Source organism: Rousettus aegyptiacus, unplaced genomic scaffold, assembly GCF_014176215.1.
Source record: "Rousettus aegyptiacus isolate mRouAeg1 unplaced genomic scaffold, mRouAeg1.p scaffold_m13_p_10, whole genome shotgun sequence".
NCBI lineage: Eukaryota > Metazoa > Chordata > Mammalia > Chiroptera > Pteropodidae > Rousettus > Rousettus aegyptiacus.
The window spans coordinates 14,365,724-14,386,376 of record NW_023416285.1 but is presented as its reverse complement, the minus strand read 5'-3'; the positions used below and the strand labels follow the sequence as shown (position 1 = coordinate 14,386,376).

At 47.5% G+C, this 20,653-nt stretch overlaps 1 long non-coding RNA gene across 3 annotated transcripts; it reads left to right on the top strand.

The window, feature by feature from the left end:
• Nucleotides 1–8,115: 8,115 nt before the first annotated feature.
• Nucleotides 8,116–17,811, top strand: LOC107515709. 3 transcript variants are annotated; one of them, XR_001598071.2, is made up of 3 exons: nt 8,116–8,299; nt 14,377–14,538; nt 16,340–17,811. It is a non-coding gene; the product is annotated as an uncharacterized LOC107515709 (long non-coding RNA). The 3 variants fall into 3 exon arrangements; XR_001598070.2 differs by having other exon boundaries at nt 8,204–8,224; XR_001598069.2 differs by having other exon boundaries at nt 8,228–8,478.
• The last annotated feature ends 2,842 nt before the right edge of the window (nt 17,812–20,653 follow it).

The following is a 20,653-nucleotide window of genomic DNA, read 5'->3' as shown; positions in this document are numbered from 1 at the left end:
AAGTAAATAAGTGAATGTATTTCGTATACAGGCTAGCCCAAAGCAAAACTGGGGAAGAGATAAAGCTGGTCGTGGGTGGCGCTCCCAGACTCTAGTTGCAGAAGCTCTTTCTCGCTTTTTAACAAACTCGACAATATATTTAATAGCAACTCCTATGCAACAGGCCTAGGGCTGGGTGGGAAGAGTGTGGAAATGGTACGCGTATATCAAATCGTCATCTTGTACACTTGGAATATATTACAGTTCTGTCAGTTACACTTTAGTAAAGCTAAAAAAAAGAAGAGTGCAGGAATGATAAAACAGTCTTCACCCTGAAGTAGCTCACAGTTGTGTCATGTGGCAACTGGAGACGGCTGGGTTACTGTGTGATGAACAGACAATAGACGCACAGAGGCCCCAGGCTCTTTATCTTTATACTCTGCTTTTTTACGTCACATGCACGAAACTTTTACCTCTCAGATGCTAGATCCCGGGTTAATTCGTTCAACAAGTACCATGTGTCAGACACTGTCGTAGGCACTGAGTATATAGCTCTGAGGAAAAAAGGATAAGAATCTTTGTCCTCAAGGGTCTTATAGTCTAATGGGGAGAGGCCCATGACACAAAAGAGAATAAATAAACAATACGGTAGGTCAAGTGGAGAAACATAAGACAACCAAAAGAAACGGGCATGGCAGGGGATTAGGCGGTACTCTTCCCAAGGTAGTCAGAGAAGGACTCGATTTCGAACAAATACTGGAAGGAGTCGAAAGGTCAGGTACTCTGAAAAAAGCATTCCAGACAGAAATCAGCAAGTTCAAAGGTCTTGTGATAGAAGCAGAGCATTCGAGGGACAGTAAGGAGGCCAGTTTAAGTGCAGTAGAGAGTAAACTAGGAGGAGAGCAAGCTAGGGGGAGAACAGGAGACAAGTTTCAGGTGTGGAGGGCCTTGTAGGAGGCTAAGGTGAGGACTTTGGACTTCATTCTGTGTGTCACGGTAGGTGCTATGGTCTAAATGTCTGTATCTCCTCCAAATTCATATTTTAAATCCAATCCCTCAAGGTGATGGTATGAGGAGGTGGGATCTTTGGAAGGTAATTAGGTGATGAGAGCAGAGCCTTTGTGAATGACATTATCACCCTGATAGAAGAGGCCCCAGAGAGCTCCCTTGCCCTTTCCACCATGTGAAGATACAACAAGAAGCCTGTGACCCGGAATTGGTCTATTACCTGACTGTGCTGACACCCTGATCTTCAACTTCCAGCCTTCAGAATGCTGGGAAATAAATTTCTGGCATTTATAAGCCACCCGGTCTGTTGTCTTTTCTGACAGGAGCCCGAATGGACTAAGACAGCAGGCTATGGGAACATTTGGAGCAGAGGAATGACATGCTATGACTTGAACTAACAGGAACTCACTCTGGCTGCTGCATTGAGAACCAACCATTGGGGGCCAAGTGAGGTGAAGTTAGGATGCCTGTGACGTAATTCAGATGTGATAGGATGGTGGTTTTGACCAGTGGAGAGAACCGGAAGCATTCGATTTAACATATATCTTTAGGTGGTGCCATTGGATTCATCGACAGATTAAATCTAGAAGAGGAAAAGAGAAGAATCAAAGATGATGCTAAGCCCTTTGGTCCGAGTAACTGAAAAGATAGAATTTCCACGGACTCAGATGGGGAAGAGTGTGGGAGAAGAAGGCTGGAGGGGAGGGTCAGGAGTTTCATTTTTGGACACATGGAGGTTGTGAAGTCTATTAGTCATCCAAGTGGCGATGGCGAGTTGGCAGTTGGTTATAAGTCTGTAGTTCAGAGGAAAAGTCTGAGCTGTAGATATAGAAGTGAAAGTCCTCGGGGCTCAGAGACAGCAAGAGCGTGAATGAGACGGCAAGGGAGTATGGGTAAAGACAGAGGCAAGACAGGCTGGGTGGACTTGACTCTGGAATATGCCAACATTTGGAGTTTGGGAAGCCTAAGCAGGGGCACTCAGGGATACGGGAAGAACTCTCTTGGAATTTAAGAGAAGAAAGGGATTCAAGAAAGAGGGCTGAAGAGTGTGAAATAATGATGCTGAGCACTGTTGATAAGTCAAGTAAGGTGAGATCTGAAAATGACCATTTGATTTAGCATCCTTAAGGTCATTGTTGACTTGATCAGAGCAATTTGTGGAATGGTGGGGCGATGGGGGAGACAAGAGCCTGCATGGAGTGGGAAGAGAGACGAGGGGGAGAAGAATGGGAGACAGATGACACTTGAGGGCAGTTCTGCAGTGAAAGGAAACAGAGACGTGGGTAGGGTCCAGAGGAGGTGTATGGAAAGCGAGCGCTCTGTTTAAAGGGCGGAAGAAACTCTTGCGCGTGCGCACTGGTAATTTAGTCCACACAGGAGTCAGGTTTCTGAAGCCTTGACGTTAAAACTAAGCAATGGGGTGATGCAGAATAAATATGGAGATTAGGAAGCAATGTAGAATACTTATGGTATGCTGTTTCGTTGTAAAAAAATAAAAAATGAAAAAGAAGAAACAAAATGGAATGGGCATATATAAATGCAAATGGGTAAAATTATACAAGTACTTGAGCAAAGATGTGAGGAAAACATGACGTGTAATAAGATTTGCTTTGAAAGTAGCCATTATGGGTAATTGTTTTCTCGTCCAATTTCTAATCATTCTGTAATTTTGTTTTCTCGATGTTATAAGAATACGTTTTAAATGAAATGAATCGGCGTTAGTAACCTTGCACAGTACAAACATGGTAATAAGAAGGATTTAGTGTATATGAAACTTACAATGAATTTTTAAATTGATCCATTCGACACTCATTCGGCAAGTGTTTATTAAGCACCTACTCTGCTAAGGTGCCAGGGATAAAGCGGTGACCAGCAGCGTGATCAGACTCTGGTTATCAGAGAGCACAGCGGGCAGCCCAGTCAGACTTGAAATACAGAGTGGGCGAAGTAAGAGGACATTTGTATCCTTCAACAGCATTCCTTATTTCCAGCAGCTGTGCTGCTCACACCTGCCCTTTGGGTGCAGGAAACCTTGACCCAAAACCGAATGGTCATCGCTCATCACCTTTCACAGGGACTGTTGCAGTGACTGGTCTCCCTGCCTTCCGAGTCCCTCCCTACTTTCCTGATCCATACTTCTGCCTAAGATCCTACATGGTTGGCCTGGCTTGGCTGTGAGTCTTGTATTGGCATCACCCATGCTCTCAGCTACAATGCAGCGTTGTGTGCACATGGAAATGTTTTCCCCAAGGCCGTGCCCAGTGCCAAAATGTGTGCTCTCAGCCACAATGCTAACTCGCCTCCAGATCCCCAGGCTCTATCATCTCTGGGGGCGCTCCTCCAGTTTGCCCATCTTACAAAAAGAGCAACAACATCAACAGGGAGTATGAAATAGCACACTGGTCATGATTATTTTTAGATACTCCCTAAACTCAATCTTGGGACCACTGAACAGGAGATGGTACTCTACAGAACTCAAAGGTACTAGAAATCTTGGAAGTTTCCTCTGTTGTAGAAACTGTAAGTGGTGTCTAGTTTCCTGTTTAGACTCTAAAGCTGCACCGTCATCTTTCTCATAGGCTGGGGAGGCCTGAGGAATCTCAGATTATAGCTATTTGGATATATATCCATGGAGGAAGAAGACATTATACAATTTTATGAGATGCTAAATTTGACGCCCACTTGAGTTCTTCAAGTCTTACTAATCCAAGTGTCTCCCTACCCCCAGTATCCTCAGGAAATAGCAGGGCTGTTCCAAAAACCCAACAAGATGATTCTCTGGTCTTTCTCCCCTCAGCTTGAACTCGTATGGACCCTGACTAGCATGGTTTGCATCCCACTGAGGTTACGGTACTCGAATCCATTACAGATTTACTTCCTCTTTGTGGGTAGACAGTCATGGTAATGGCTCCCAGAGGAGCCAGAGCCCCCTCCCTGTATCCACACCCTGCTATGGCCCCTCCCACACTGACTGGGAGTTTGGCCATGAGACTCACTTTTGCTTATGGGACAGCAAATGTAACACGAGCAGAGACTGGAAAAATGATTGTAAGTTGAGCTTTTCTTTTCCCTTGGTGCTTTTGGAACCCGGCCACCTTGTGAAGAAACCGAGGCAGGTCTCTGGAGACACATGGTCCAGCTTATGGCCAGCATCAATTCCTAGAAAAGTGAGCGAGGTCGTCTTAGACTACCCATCCCATTTCGAGCTGCCAAATGACTGCAGCCAGATGATCCCAAGTAAGATGAACAGAAGAACCACCAGCTGAGCCAAGAACGAGCTGCTGACCCACAGAGCCATGACTCAATAAAATGGGTGCTCTTTTCAGCCACTGAGTTTTGGGTGGTGTGTTCTGCAGCGAAGACTAACTCATACGACTCTCTTTTTCACCTTTTGTCCTTTTCTACCAAAATACTAGCACTTTCATCCTGTTAACCAGCCCTCTACAAGACAGAATCTTTTGTCTCGCCTTAGAGACACCTCAGCTGACCTTTCACCACAGGAAACCTACCCTCCACCCAGAAGCATGGGTTCCATCAGCCAAGACCAAAGGCCGCCCCTATGCTACTCCCCCTCAAGAGTTAAGCCCTGACTTCACTGCATGCAAAGTTTCCTTAGAAAAAAAAAAATTTTTTTTTTGAAAAAAAAAATGTGGTTTTGCTTCCAAATGATGTTCCCAAGCTCGCTGGCTCACCGAGGAGTAATCCCTCTGCTGGAAACACAGTGATGCTGCGATTTCAGTATGGCACCAGGCCCTCGACTTCTCGGTTCTGCCAGGGCTGCCGAGGCTCCTTTGTGGAAAACTAAATCATCTGCCCAAGATACAGAGACTCGTCCCAAAGGGGTGCTTCAGAAAGGAGGGGCCCTCTGCCATCTTTCCATGCTGCCTCTTTCAACCCAGCGCCTCGCTCCCCCCACCAGAGATGGGTCTCCTTCCTCTGGAGCAATGAACTTGTAACCTGCTTAAGTGGAGGCCCATCTGTTGTCCCTGACCCTCTGGCCTCTCCCCACACTCATCCTAATTGTTCTCTGATGAAGGCTGAGCGTAAGCCTATGTAACACTCCAAAAATGCACGGCTGGCCGACCAAACATTAACAAGAGAGACAGCTATGAGAAAACAATATGCCTGTTTGCTCAACCTCCCTTTCTGCCGGCGGACTAATTCTGGAAGCTTTCCCACTCTCTGAGGGAAGAGGTGCATTGCTAATCCTGCCAAGTGTCAAAATGGATGGCGTTTGAACAGCTTCCTCCGGCTAATGCTGCCTTTTCAGACTGTCCCTTGGTAGAAACTCCTGTGAATTCTGTGCCAGAAAATATTTCCCCTGGACCCAGTAAAGAGGTGGGTTTGAGGAGGGGTCACTTCTTATGGAACTAGTTACCTTTCATCAAGCATGGCTCTTCCCTGGAAAATTAGCTGAGCAAAGGCCGCTGCGGAGCCGAGGCTTCGGAGGCCACCTCAGGTACTGGAGATGACTCATCGGCCACAAGGAAAGGGACCAGAGCCTGGAGTGAAACCAACAGGTCAGGGGCCCAGGCCAGCAGTCTAAATGTCAGCTGTGACCACCTCTTGAGAAATGGATTCAGGAGCCAAGATTCCTAGGTCTCATCAATCTGGGTCAGAGAAGGCTCATGGTGACAATTACGGGCCTCACACCACTTCTCTCTCCCTCCACCCAAGAGTTCCAGGAGCATTCCCTTCTCGTCTCATGTCCCCAGGCAAGCCGTCCTTGTCTCACTCCCAGCTGGGTCATCTCTGGAATCTGTTATCTGTTTCTCCCTTTTCTGTGTCCCCGCTGTGTCCTGGACATTGTCCCACAGAGAACTTCTACACTCGATTACACTGACTTGTTTGCAGGTCTGTCTCCTTCTAATGGACTCTGGTCTCCTACAGAGAGGGGACATGTCACATTTACTCCATATCCCCAGCTACCAACCCAGTGCATACACTGAGCAGGCACTCAGTTCATGTTTATTGGGCGGATGCATGATTCTCCTTGTTTTCCATTAAACTCAGAGAAGGTAGCATGCCCGTCACCCAGCAGGTGAGTGCCCAAGCCTTGATCTCAAGGTTGTGCTAATACGAAGTCTGGGCCGTTCTAACACTCCACTTGGCCTCCCTGATTAGTGACCCTGCCCCGCCCCCCCACACACACGCACGCATGCACACACACATGCATATGCGCATACAAGTCACAGGAGAGCATGGGTAGAATCATGGAGTCAAAGATGGAGTAATCTACAACATCATGGAAACCAACTCAACTATTTAACAAATGAGAAAATCAAGGCCAAAGAAATGAAACCGTTTGCCTGAGTTCATGTGTTTGTACCTACTTTAAAATGTGCTCTAGGGCTATTTCTGTAGATAATCATACTCAATTTAATTTAACTGACAGCCCTGGGGAAGATAGATAGCTGAGTGATACACCATTCCTGCCTTCCAAGAGATTTCAGTGCAGTGGGGAGAGAAATACAAACATAGCTGTAAGTACAGGGCAGGATGAGAGGGATTTGAAGTGGTTCAGGCCCTCAGAGGGAGAAATCACAAGGACTTAGAAAAGTTAAGAAAGCCTCCACACAGGACACGACAGTGAGATGAGCCTTAGGAAAGAGTCAGGTGTCGGAAAGCTCAGGCAGGGAACGGAGCATGTGAAATGGCACTGAAGTGGGAAAGGCATCTGAACATCGAAGGAATGGTAACAGGCCTGGGCTTTACCGGAAGGCGCAGGATGGGAGGCGAGGCTGCAGTGGGCGCTGGGGTATGCTCACGGTGGTGAGAGCAGGTAGAGCCCAAGTGTCTCCACCTGGCATCTTGGAGGAGAGATGCTGCTGACAGCTTCTTTGGGGAAGCAAGAGAAAGGGATGGAGACCTGGGATTTACAGAACAGTGAGAGAACAAGGAAAGCTAAGTGACTTGGATCAGATGTGAAAAGTGTTTAGGCTTCAGGAGAGGGAAGGGGCATCCACTTTAAGGCACTAATATAATATGCTCTCCTCTTCTGTGTCCCGCACCCTGGGCTCACCCTACGTGTCTGCCTGCCTGTAGGAGAAGGGGTGACCACGAATGCAGTGAGGAGGAGCCAGGGGAGACGGGGATCTGTGTGTATGGGTTCATATTGGTTAAGGAAGGAATTCCAGAGGAGAAAACCAGGGAATGTTCCGCTTTGGTCATAAAACAGGATTATGAGAAAGTCCCAGACTTACAAGCCAGACCATTACCTGGAGAAGGGATTTTCCAAATTATTTTTACTCTTCCTCTAGTGAATCAAGACTAAGCCTAAAGCACAGTTCTCTGATATACAGAGTAAGAGACCAAAGCCAGTCATTTAGGGCTCATGGGAGTCAGAAAGAAAGACATAGAAGTAAAGACAAAGCTCATCCCTTTTCTGTACCTGAGAATCTTAAAAAAGAGGAGGAAGTGGACAGACTGGGAAAAGTCAGGCAATCGGCAGAACTGCCCTACTGACCCCATCTCTGAGCCTATAGAGGGAAGGTGTTAGAGAAGTGAGTGTCACCCTTGGGGACTCTGGGAGGAAGCCACTTCACATGCTGCCCCATCAAAACCCAGAGCACAGCCACAGAAAAGGGGCTCAGCCTGGGAGAGGCCTGAAGTTCAGCTTTCCTGGGCCACCTTCACCCCACGAGGTGCAGACGCTGAGTGGGGAACCAATGGGGCCACCTAAGGGTCTGCTATTTGGAGAGCAGGGACCTCCCAGTCCTATCTAAGGGGCGGACTTCCAGCTAACACACTGGAGAGCCAATGGAAAGAGCGAGGCCTGTGGCCTAGCTGAGGCTGAGTCACCAAATTGTCGCCAGGAGCACTGCCCTGGCTGGAAGAACCGGCCACACCTTCAGGACTGGAGGCCAGGAGGTCAAACATGACCCAGGCAAAACAAGGACTTTTCTCTAAACACCAGTGGACAGCACACATCCAAGGGCCCTTGTGGGACCAAAGAACCCAGTGTCCCCAGCGCCATGATGGGAGAAACCTCCCCCCACCCTCCCCAGGCCTGTAGGGTGAAAGGCGGAGGGAGCAGACATATCAGGGACACTGGGTGTTTTCTTAAAGACCAAACATTATCTGAAGGTTTAAAATATCGGCTCAAACTTTAACTGGATTGGACATTTAGTTTATCCTCCCCAACCCACTAACTAGTGGGTGGGGCTCAGAGGAGAAAGACCAGATTAGTACTAAGCAAAATAATGATACTCTGTGTTCCCTTCACATCCGATATGTGGTGAGTTATGTTTGTGCAACCTGGCTGCTCCGAGCTGTTGGGGCATCAGTCGCAAGCTGGATTCTCAGGGCCTGGGTAAGGGAGGCCGTAAGGAAGCCCTCCGCGGCCGTTCCTGCAAGGCAGACTCGGGGCCTTCTTGGCAGAGCCCAAGGACACCAGGTGTCCTGCAGAGTAGCCGGGCTTTGTGGAGAGGGGCCGGAGGAAGAGGTGGGACCTTGCTCCGCAAGGTGGGAGCCAGAAGCGGGGCTGGCCAGGTAAAAAGCCAAGTTGTACCGTACTGGGAGCTAATAATGAGAAGAAAATAGAAGAAATGGGAAAGTAAGGTGCTAGAAAGAGACTTAGGAGAACGGAAGGTGCTGGCTCGATGTCCATGAATGGAGCCAAAGCCGGGCCGGGGTCTTTGCGCTGTGCCCAGAGGGTGGAAAATGTCCCACAGGGGCGTCGGGACGCCAGAACACCCAGTGCGGATGGGCCGAAAACTTGTGGGGAAAACCCCCAGGGTGAGCTTCCAGGCACAGAGGAGGGCAGAGACAGGAGCGTGGGAGGGAGATGGTGGAGGAGGTGAACGGGAACGAGAAACGCCTGTTTACCGAGCCGCCGCCCTGTGCAGACAGACTTTCAGGTGCATGGCTTGGGGAGGTTACCAAGGGCGCGAGACCCAGGAAGAATGTTCCGGACCTCGCGGGGCAGCAGGCGACGCAGCAGGCCTGCCGGGGTGGTTGGGAGGGCACGCCCGCCGAAGCGGGGCTTCCCCAGCCGGGTCCCCCAGGACCCTCCTTCCGCCCCTGCTCCGCTCCGAGGCCTGGGCAGCGGAGCCGGCTTTCTGCGGGGCGCTGCTGCCCCCTGCTGGGAGACGCTCGCAGGCCCTTCTGGCGGGAGCTGCTTGGCCGCGACCCTCAGGACTGGGGTTTGGGCGGGGGCGGGGCGTAGTGGGGGAGGGCGAGCTTTCTAGCGAACCCCTCCTAGGTGCCTGACTCTGCTGCTCCAACCGGCTCTTCCTCTGCATCTGCGCTCAAAATCGCTTCGATCCCTACTCTCACTTGGGGAAGCATCCTTGTGTCTGCTTCCCAAGTTCTACTGTTTTGTTCCTCACGTAGTGACACTTGGCAATTAAGGGTGCCGCCGTGAGTTCAGACCGATGGTCGAAGACCCCAGCCGGGTCCTCCAGCGCCCGGAACCGCAGGGCCTCACAGCGAGACAGGGGGACGCTGAGGATGCTTGCCAAGGCCTGACCTTGTGCCTGGCCCGGTGCTTGGCCCAGTGTGGGTGCTCAGTAAATGGGTTCGTTTCTGTTCCCCTTCTCCATGGACCCCCTGCCCCCAGCACCGCACCCTCTCTCCACCCTTCTCTGTCCACAGCCCACCTTTGGGTCCTGTCATGGACATCAAGTTTGCACTTCTCACTTTCCTAAGTCTCTTCCCAGCATTGTACTTGCCTTCCTTCGCCTTATTAGCTAGCTCCCACTACTGCATAACGCCCTCCTCGCTTTCATACAGACCTTCTCCCTGACCTGTCATTCTCCTTTACTTCTCCTCTGAGCCGCTGAGCCTTGCATCACCCGGAGTTACGATCATCCTGATGACCCTCAGTTAACCCTGAGGTCTCTAAGGCCCTCTTTGCCCTGCAACTCAGTCCTCTTTCCTCAGACCTTGATGGCCCTGCAGCATCTGGTGCTACCGACTATTCTTTCTGCAAATTCCTCCCACCCCCACCCCTTCGCCCCAGCCCGAATTTCCTGGAACACTCCTTCTGCGTTTCCTATGGCCTTGAACTCAGTTCTCCTCAGTTTCCCTGCTGGCTCCTTTTTGTCCATCAGCACCAGACACAGGGCTCCTTCTGGGTCTCCTTGTCTTTTCGTGCTGCACCCTCACCTAAAGGCTGTGATCTCATCACCTGGGGGGCCTAGCTGCACACCAGCCCCTCTCCAGCTCAGGTCCCCGCGGGCTCCCTATCTGCCCAGGCAGGGGAACACTGCTCATCTGCATGTGGCCAGCCAGGAGGACCACCAACTCCACAGGTCCAAAACTGGGCTCATCATCTTTCTCCCCAAACTGGTTCTTCCACAGAACTCTGGGAGACATCTTAAACTCCTCTACCTCTCTTAGTCACGCCTCCTACCACCCACCTGGTCTCGGTGTTCTGTTGTTTCCATCTTAGGCTGTCTTATTGCCTAGAATCTGTCTTTCACCACCACAGACTCGACGGCAGCTTAGTGGGTGCTTATTATATGCCAGGTACTGTTCTAAGCATTGAGCACATGTGGCCTCACTTAATTCTCTTAACAATCTCATGGACATAGGAGGAACCAAGGCATTGAGAAGGTAAATGGTCAGGGCCATTTAGCTAATAAGGGACAAAGCCCAGATGGGTCTCCGGGTCTTGCTGTCATTAGAGCCTTGTTTTTTAGCACTGTTGTGCGACATTATTTCGGGATAATATTCCTTGCACAGAATGTCACATTGTCTTCCTTATTAGTTTTCCTGACTTCGGTCTCTCCTTCCTTTCAATGCAGCTCTCACCGAGATGACTTTCACTCTGTTGCTTCCTAAAACTAAAATTTAATACTGAGACTCTCCTCAACTCCTTTCAATGGCCTCTGCTGCTCTTAAGCTGAAATCTACACTCTGGACCCTCCTTGTATCCTTTTCCCAACTTATTTCCTCCTTACCTTTCTAACTTTCCAGGAGTTGTCCCTCTGGATTAGGTGATTTATCAGTTAGGAATAGGCTCAGCTACATGCAACAGGAACCCCAATTAATGGAGGCTGAAATGAGATAGTTAATTCCTCCCTCTTAAAGACTCTGGAGTAGGCAGTTCAGGGCGGGTGTGCTGGCCCTGGGATCCTTTTGCCTTTCTGCTCCACCATTCCTAACACTGCCTTCCACCTTTAATGTCCTCTCATGGCTGCTGCAGCTCTAGCTACCACAAGGACATTTATAGCAGCAGGAAGAAGGGTCAGGGGCCACGGTGTGTGCCTCCCAGCGGGCTGCTTTAGGAAGCTTTCCCAGAGCTTCCAACCAATGACATCTGCTTATATATCTTTGTTCTCTCAAAAGAAAAATTGGAGAATGTAGTTTTGGAGTTGGGTCCTATACCCAACAGTACGGAGGTCCCGCCAATGAGAAAGAAGAGGATGAATACGGGATAGACAGCTAGTCGTCTCTAGATTTCCTTCCTTTACGTCCCCCTGGCACTCCTGGTTACATCTGCCATCGCTCTTTCCACGTTTCAATATAAATATTTGCTTATCGATTTTTTTTTTGTCTCTCATACCAATCCAAATACTCAGTGCAGAAGACAGTACCTGGAACACAGTAGGTGGTCCATATAGGTTTGCTCTCAAAGGTCCTCTGTATTCGAAGAGGTCACAGAACTCTGGATCACAGACCTAGTACTGAACTAGGTCACTATATCATGGTCATGTGAGAGAGCATCCTCATTCCTAGGAGGTACATGCTGAAGTGTTTAAGGATGAAGGTCATGGTGTCTGTAACCTACTCTTGAATAATGATATGTATCATATTTATGTAGAAATGTTATATATAGTATTGATGAATCAGCAGATAAGTAGAGGATGGAGAAAACGAATATGGCAAAATTTTAACAACTGGTGAATATTAATGGAGATTTATGGGAGTTCGTTATTTCATTCTTGCAAGTCTTCTGTAGAATTCTTATTACAAAAATGAGAAGGTAAAAGGGTCACAAAACTATATTTTCAGAGATTATTTCTATACTTAGTTACTAGAGAAATTCCTCTGAACATGTAGTGCATCACCCAGTATTATCTTGAAAAAAAAAAAAAAAAGGATCTCAGAACTCCTGAATCTGAGACTTAAAAGAGGACGTTGTACATTGTGTAATCTATTCTCTCAGAGATGGGACATGTCTTTCTTAAGCCATAATAATTTCCTGGACTTTTTAGCCATTATAACAGTTCAACTTCTTACATGTGCCCGCAATCCTTTCTCCACAGAGCTTTACACATGCTGTGCTCTCAGCCTAGAATGTTCTTCCTTGTTGCCTAATTCTGTCTATCAATCCTTCAGGTTTCTGTTCAAGTGTCACTTCCTATGGAGTAGCCCTCCCTGATTATGTCAAATCCCCCTGTTACAGGCTTCCTAACATCATGTGCTTCTCTTGGTCAGCTCAGCACAGTTGCACGTTTGCACTGGTTTATGGGATTGATGGCTGTCTCCTCCACTGCAGCGACCATTAGCAGCAGCTCTCGCTCACACGGTGCTTATGATGTACCGGGCTCCATTCCAAGCACTTTACACAGAGCTCATGTCCACTACAAGTCCCAAGCGCACATGTCCAGATCTCTCTCCTGACCTGTTTTGTCCTACTGTGAATTGGTTATGTCCACATGGATGCCACACGGACATCGAAAACGTGGCACGTTCAACTCATCTTTCCGCACAGGGCTTCTCCTTCTCTTCCTCTTCTGTTTCCTATTTCAACAAATGGCAGCTCCATTCACGCAGCTGTCCCCACCTGCCACTGAGCACACCTTAGACCCCTCCCACTCCCTCTGCCCTCAGAGCCACACTGTCACTAGGTTATGTTCCTTTGACCTCAAAAGTGTCTAAATCCATCCATTTCTCTTCCTCTTCACTCCAATTCCTGTCATTCAAGTTGTCATTTATCATCTCTGCAGCTGAGTTCCATCCACTATTCCTACTTCCGTTTTACCCCACACCTTATATCCATTCTCCACACTGTAGCCAGAGTAACCTTCTATATTGTCAAGTTCACCATGCCACTTCCTTGCTGAAAACCAGCCCGGCAACTTGGTGGGCTAAACTCACTTGGAAAACCTCACAGGATAAACACCTAGAAAGTTAAATGCATTGCTGGGTTTGTAAGAAAGAAAGATAAATGCCGTCGTGTAGAAAACAAAGAGGATGCTAAAAACAAGAGTGGTTATCACATGAGTGGTTAGCACATGAGTTGATATCATGGAAGCTCTGGGAGTGATCCTTAGACCTTGAAAAGGCCCTACTCGTAGGGGGCTGTATTTTATCGAAGGATGCAACGAAGTTCAACTTTGGCCTCCATATTTGACCAGCATATTCTCTGTAGCTCCAGCTTTATTGTTGGTCTTTGGAAATCCAAATATTCAAATACCTGCTTCGGTGGCATGCTGGTATCCTTGAACTTGTGCATCATCGATAATTACGTGATTATATCCACAAATTTATTCACCAGTTTCACTAAATGTCTCACTCATGTTCTTTCTCTTTCCTAGGATCCAATCCAGGATACCATGTTGCATTTAGACTTACTTCATTTTTAACTACATATTCTTTCATTGCCTCTTCATGTGATGATTTTGTAGTATGATTTCCTACAGGCAAAATAGAAAGATAATATAGTTTTCCCTCTAATGTGCTTAAACAAATTTGTCTTCTATTATCGATAACTAGAATATTTTTCTTTCAGCTTTACTCTTTTTTTTTGTAATAGCACATAAATGTTCAGAATTTTTGTCAATTTTGGGAAAACCTCTATGAAATTTCTTTCACCTCTGAACTGTAAATATATAGTGTTTATAACTGCATTCTCGAATCTATTCTTGATAGAAGAAAACTTCCACTCTGACCAGACATTGAATAAGAATGAGTTCCACCCCTTACAGTTTTAAATTTCCGAGGTCAGAAGAATCTTCCTCAGACTAGAAAATTATAGATAGCTCTATGCATCTTAAACCTTGTTTCTCTGTCATCCACATAATTTTGGTACTGGGCATTGGAAGATTTTTACATCTCCCTCCAACCTTGGATGCCGTGTGCCAAGCAAGGCAGCATGTGGATGGTAGAGCTAGTTCTGGAAGCCATTCCGAAATCCGTACGCCCAACAGTGACTGAGCTATGCTTAGGAAAGACTGCAAACCACATAGTATATCCCATGAAACCCAAAGTAAATATAGATTGATTCTTATTCTTCCTTGTCAAATCCCCAAAAGGCCCATGGTTATTTCAATGCCACCAGCATAAGGAAAAGTTGGGAAAAATCATAGTTAATTAGTTTTTTAAATGTTATTTTTCTGGATTTTTATAATGTTTGTTTTATTCGACAGCTTTCTAAAGTGTGTTGAGATTTCTTTTCTCATGGTCAGTATTTACTTTCATTCTTAATTTTGTTTTCAGAGCTCGCGTTGTTTTTCTTGAAGAGGGCCCAATATGGCATGAGCTTCAGGCCCCAAGAAAACTGGATTTCTCAGCTCAGAGAGTTCACCACTCACAGACACCAGTGAAAAGATACTAAAAGATGATCTTCAGGAAGAAGGAAGTTGAACGCATAAGGAAGAGGTGAGATTCATTAGGCAATGAAACAAAGAAGTAAATGTAATTAAATAATAGTAATAATAACAAGCTATTTCTCATTGCTCTGTTATGCAACATGAACACTAATGTGGCTGTCAAGGTCCATATGATTTGGTTTTTGATGACCTCCAGCATTATCAGGCACTGTTCCCGCTCATCACCTACTAGAGAGTAGCCCTGACTCTTCGCGCATCTGCCTCTAGGCATTCTCACATTCTTTTCCTTCTCACTGGAACACTCTTCCCCTCCCTTGTTAAGGAAGGGACAGCTGGCTTTGTCAGCCTAGATGAGGGGCCCTTTCTCCCTGCTCTGAGGCAGCCCACTGCCATACATACCCCTTGTCATTAACTCTTACTTGTCTACATCCCTCACTAGACTGTGGCCTCCCGAGGCGGAGACAGAGCCTGGCTCATTTCTTGCTGTACCTGAGCACCTCGTGCAGAGCCTGAAGCAAGTAGGCAATCTGTAAATATTTGCTAAATAAGTGGGTACACTGTTGGGCCAAACCTTTTGCTTTTCAGCCCTTGTCATTTCAACTAGTGCCGAGAGGTATTATCATAAGTCCACTTCGCTGCCTTAGTACACTGAGTTGAGTGACAATAGTTTAGTCTCTTTCTGATGACTGGTCCTTTCTTATGTCATGTTAGGATACAGCAGACATTGTATACTGTACAATGTCTGGTGCCCTCCCGTATCCCCTCAACATACCCCGAAAGTGGTCTCCAGAGAGTTCCATGCCAGCCTAGGGCTTCATGTTTCTCTCCAACTGAGAGTGTCCTCTGGATGTGGAAGTGTGCTTGGCAGTGCCAGGGAGCTAACACCCCAAAACAAACCGAACAACGAGGGATTGCTTCCTCGCCCATCAGTGGGACAATCTGAAGCGTATTCCACACAGTCTCTCAGCGGGTCCCCAGCAGGACTGAGCTCCGGATCCCCAGAATCACTTCTCCTCTCTCTCACATGCTTCCTGGATTCACCACTGACTAAATTGCATGTACCTTCTCCTCGTCTCAGCGTCTGCTAAAGCACAGGGCCGTTGTTCCTGTCACTACCTGTCGTGACCAGCAGCTTTAGCTGTGGCGCGTTGCAGGAGATGGGACTGAATTTCGTTTGACTCCAAGATCCAGCTCCGGAAGACAGTGGTTGGAAAAAGAGGGTCCTGGAATGTGTGAATTTTGATAGAATAAATCTTTCCCCCAAAAGTTCGGGAGCCTTCAAACACTCAAAGAGGAGGAGAGTCTTAAAAGCAGAGCAGTTCATAGACCTATTCAGAAGGAGAAGAGTGTTGAACAACAATATCTTGATTACATAAGTTTCTGGAGTGACCCAGGTATGGAAGTGCTTCTCCGCCAACACGTTGTCTGGTCTTCTTTATTTAACGTGGGCAGCTTGAGCCGGGGAGGCTGTCAGAGACTCTTTGGCTGGGACCCAGCTTTGAAGGAGCTTGGAAAACCCACTGCCACTGCCTCCATACGTCCTTAGTGTTTGAAAGGAACCAGAGCCACTTCGGGCTGTCTCTGTCCTCTGACTCATCACACAGAGGCAGGGCTACTGGAAAGAAACCTCTGAGGAGGGACACAGGAGTGTCCCGCTGTTGCCTGGTTTGCATCTTGCTCATCTAGGAGGGGACAGGCGACTGCTCAGCCCCTCCTGAGGCCCTTCCCAATGCCTCAGACGCAGGGCCGACTGGCCAGCAGCAGGCCATCTCCATGAGAGTCACTCCCCTCAGGAGCTGGGCCAGGGGCTCGGCAGGTCCCCAGATTGTAAATATCTCTGCATTTCACAGGAGGCGTCAGACTGCAAGTGGAAGAGGAAAATCTGGGGAGCTGAACACTTTATGGACAGATACAGAGAGAGAGGAAGGGAGAGTCCGTCTTGGGCTTGGTCGTCTGGAGAGAAGGAGGCTCATGAAGAAATTTCCAGAGAGGACTGAAGTGTGTGGATGGTAAAGCCATCAGGGGTGGGCGGTACCCGAGATCAGCACAATGGTGCCCTTATGCGCCATTTGGGGACTTTGGTGTGTATATATTTGTGCTTTCCATCCCTGCCGCAACCCCGAGCTAGGATCTCCTAAGAAAAATAACCTGGCTTACAAGGGCATCGTTCCAGCTCCACTTGAAGGTTTGAAAAACCCTCAAATAGGAAAATAACCTCAGGGAGCCAAGGCTTTTTGCACTTGGCGAAGCCCTAGACCCAAAATACACATAAGGACACTTTGCTTTGAAAGGCCTGCAGTATTCCTATCTGAGTCATCTGAAAACAAATAAAAAGAGACCTAAACAAACAAACCTAATTGTGCACGGAAACATGGCTAGGTTTCCAGCCTGGCTCCTTCTCTGTTTTCGTTAGTCAGAAGCCAATATCTGCCGCTTTCATGGTATCCAGAACAAGCAAAATATTAAAAACAAATTGCCGAGGTTTATTCCCTTCCCTCCTTCCTTCGTGGTGCAGCGCTCAGGCCAAGTTCCCTTCTCTCTGCCTTGGCTTTCTAACTTCTTTCCTTCAGTCTTGATGGACAGCCGCCTGCTTACCAGGCTGCCCACGGTAGACCAGCAGCCCTGCTCGACAGTGCTATCTGTGACCATCAGCAGTTACTGGAACTCAGATGAAATGTAAAAAGAAGTCTCTAGGATCTTTACCAATAGTAAATGCAACTGGTTCGCCAACCCAAATTCACTCAGGATAGACCTGCTCATTGCTTCTTGCCGGCACCCTGCCAGCTGTCTTCTTTCGCTTATTTCACCATAAAGTAGGCATTCCATTGTAATGGGCATCTCTTGGTCTTGCCCGGCCTTTTCCCTTTCTCCTCACTTGCCCTGCTTCAGGAGTGTGTGATTGAGGCCTGGCCAAACAGAGCCACCAAAATTGGGTTAGGGATGAATGCAAACATCCAGTTTAGGCTACTGAGTTGCAAACCTGGGACTTTTGCAAAGACTACTGGGGAAAAAAAGCACACGTATTTCTCCAGAGCTGTTCGGCTGGCAGAAGGAAGTCTGAAGCTGCTGGTGCTCGAAATGACTCCATGCTCGTCTGACAAGAAGAGCAGAGCCGAGTGATAAAGGAAGATAAAAACTCACACGACGTCATCCGAGCACCTGGATCCAGTCATGACTGAAGACTGTCAACCCTGGACTTTTCTGTTATATGAACGACTAAACCTTCATTTTGTTTAAGCCACTTTTGTTAGGGTCATAAAACACACGTGCACACACCCCCTCTCTCAAAATGCCGTGTGGAACTAATTTTTTTGCACCTTCCAAGTGGACTATTACTCCTTTTTTTTTTTTTAAATTTTGGGGAATGATCTTCTCAAAAGGAAGTTTTTTCGTTTCTTTTGTTTTGTTTGTTTGTTTGGTGAATTTCAATTACAATTAAAAGTGGCAGGAATGCCCAGAAGACAATCTATGTTAGTTCTGAATGTCATAAGAAAAATCGCCTTATTCCGCATAGTATAGTAAGAGATGAATGGGTTCTCTCACTTAACTCATTTTGACACAAAGAACGAAACACTGTAGTAATTACTGAGGAATTCCTCTGCAGCCTTTTGCTCGTTCTGATGACCAATTCCAAGCAACCTATTCTGTGAGGCCAGGGGGACATCTAAGTGCCAAGATTAGTCAAGATCCAAACAAAGCATGTGAAAAACAACAACAAGGAATCTCTGCCAAACAAAAACCAGGGTAACCAATGACACACGGGCAGCATTTGGGGAACAATTAAAACTATAGGACCAATATTTTTTACCTTTTACATATGCCATGAGTGGGAACTTGGTCTCTTGTTCTTTCCTGATAAGAAGTTAGAAATCAGATTAACTTCTTCACTCAAATCCTCTGGTCAAGGGATCTGTCAGGATGGGGTGGAGGATGGCATGCAGGGGTGGAACAGGGTCCTGAAGAATTGGGCTAAGAGATCAGAAGGATGAAAGGCTTTTAAAATCATCAGTTGCGAAAATAATAGCTATCCTCAAAAGAGTTCCATCGTAGCTTCATTCAAATGTCACCTCCTCCAGGAAGCCTTCCTTCACGCACTCATTACAAGGTATCACTTCTTCCTGTCGCTCTTGCATAAAATTCAAATGGTTAATAGTAGAAGTAGCTGTAAGAAGGTGGAGAAAAGTTTTACTTATAAAAGTCTTCTTGGGGAGACCAACAGAGTAAATCTGGTGAGTCCCTTGGGCTGAGGCGAGGAATAAGACCTCAAAAGGCATGGCGGAGTCACCCACGATGGCTTCCACCCTGACTTCTAAGCTGTTAGAGTCTAGTTTTGCAAACAGAAGAAGAAATATTTTGATGTGGGGGAGCCGAGAGACAGCTGTGTTGCTTTGCACGGCGAAGAGGAGAGACAGTCTGTCAGAGATCTGGGGCCGAGAGGAGGGGGCTAGTGAGGCTGGGGCTGCCCCAAGGGAGGGGCGGGGGGGGGGCGAATGACCTGCTCCTGGAGGTGAACAAGGAGGAAGAACCTGAAAGAACAGAAACATCCATTGGGATTGTTTAAGCGGATGGCTGTAATGCGTACCATGCGCCTGCTCCCCACCCCCACCCCTTCCCCGCTCTGCAGTTTCCAGTAAAATTTCTATTGCTCGCAAACATATTTGTCTGGTGTGGAACTCCAAGGGGACAGGATTCCTGTGTGCAAAAGCAGAGGAAACCCATGCAGACACAAACCCACCCGAAGTTCAAGTGAACTTCTGGGTTCTATTGACCTTCACGCTTCTCCCACTGGATGATAAAACTCCTGGGAAAAGGAGTCCATTTTCACTCACTTTAAATTCTTCACGTAGATGAATGAATAACCTAATCTGCAGGGAAATATCTGCAATAAATATTATGACCTGAGAGTCAAAGAAACTGTTGTCAGTGACTTAGCTCAACGGGGCTCAGTATATATTATAACCTAATTATCATTATCAGTAGGCACATAAGAACTAAGGAAAAGACAAGACAGGTCTTAGTTGCTGCAGCTGGAGTGCAGATGGGGCTCTACTTTATTTTATTTCTTATTTTTCTATTTTACTTATTTTATATTTGTTTTGTTTTACTTTACCTTTTATTTTATTTTATTATTTTATTAATTTTGGATTATACATAGTTATAGTAAGCTCAGCTCAGAGCCAGCCCAGGGGATGGCCGTTGTCCACTAAGACAGACCGCGGCCCCTGGGTACATGCTGATGGTCCCACCTGCTAATGGCTTCTCCCCTTCTCAATGACTCCTTTGCTTCAGAATCCCCAGCAAGCTGCATTCCTGACCAGAGATGTTAGGGGGACCTCATGTGAACTGCCAGGAGGAAGTAGCTGTGACGCTGCCCTCACCTTTCAGGCCGACACTCGGGTGAGTGCAGCCCCATTGCTCACTCATAGGCCACCACTTGGCTCCAGGATGGCTCTGGCAAACCTTTCTCCTGGCAGGCTGAACCCACAAGAACTCTGTCATTTCTGAGCACGTGTCAAAGCTTGTGGAGAGAGAATGCAGTGTGGCCGAAGGGGAAGCTAAGGCCAGGAAGGTGGCGCTGCACGGTGAAGGGAAGGGGACCCGATCCATGATGGACCTCACAAAGATTGGGAGTCCGAATTTCTGGACCCCAAAATCATCCCTGTGAGGCACTGAGAGGTGTCAACTCTAAGGATCAAGAGAGGGACTGTGGGGTCACTGGCAACCTCCAACTCTAACCGCAAGCATATGTCTCAGTGATGATTCAGAACAGCGCCACCTCCTCCAGGAAGGCCTCTCTGGTTCCTCCCACGAGCTTCTCTCTCAGTAACTGCTGCTGAGATCCACAGTCCAAGAGAGGACAATTCTCTGATAAATTCTTCCCACCGCTAAATTTTCCCTGCAAGATTTTGTCGAGAGTTAGGGCAACGGAAGCACAAACCAGAGGGAGCTTTATAACTACTGCTTGAGCTCAGCATCCCCACCTGCCTGGCAGAACTCCAGGTGACATGGGACCATGTCACCACTGTTCCCAAAGTGGTGCCAGTGACCATAACTTCCCTGAGAATGGCACTTCCCATTACAGTACAGATTCAACTACTCTTCAGCCCCTAAGAGGAGAGGAGAGTTTCCTGCTGTCTAAACTAAGACTTTGTCTTTTTCCAAAT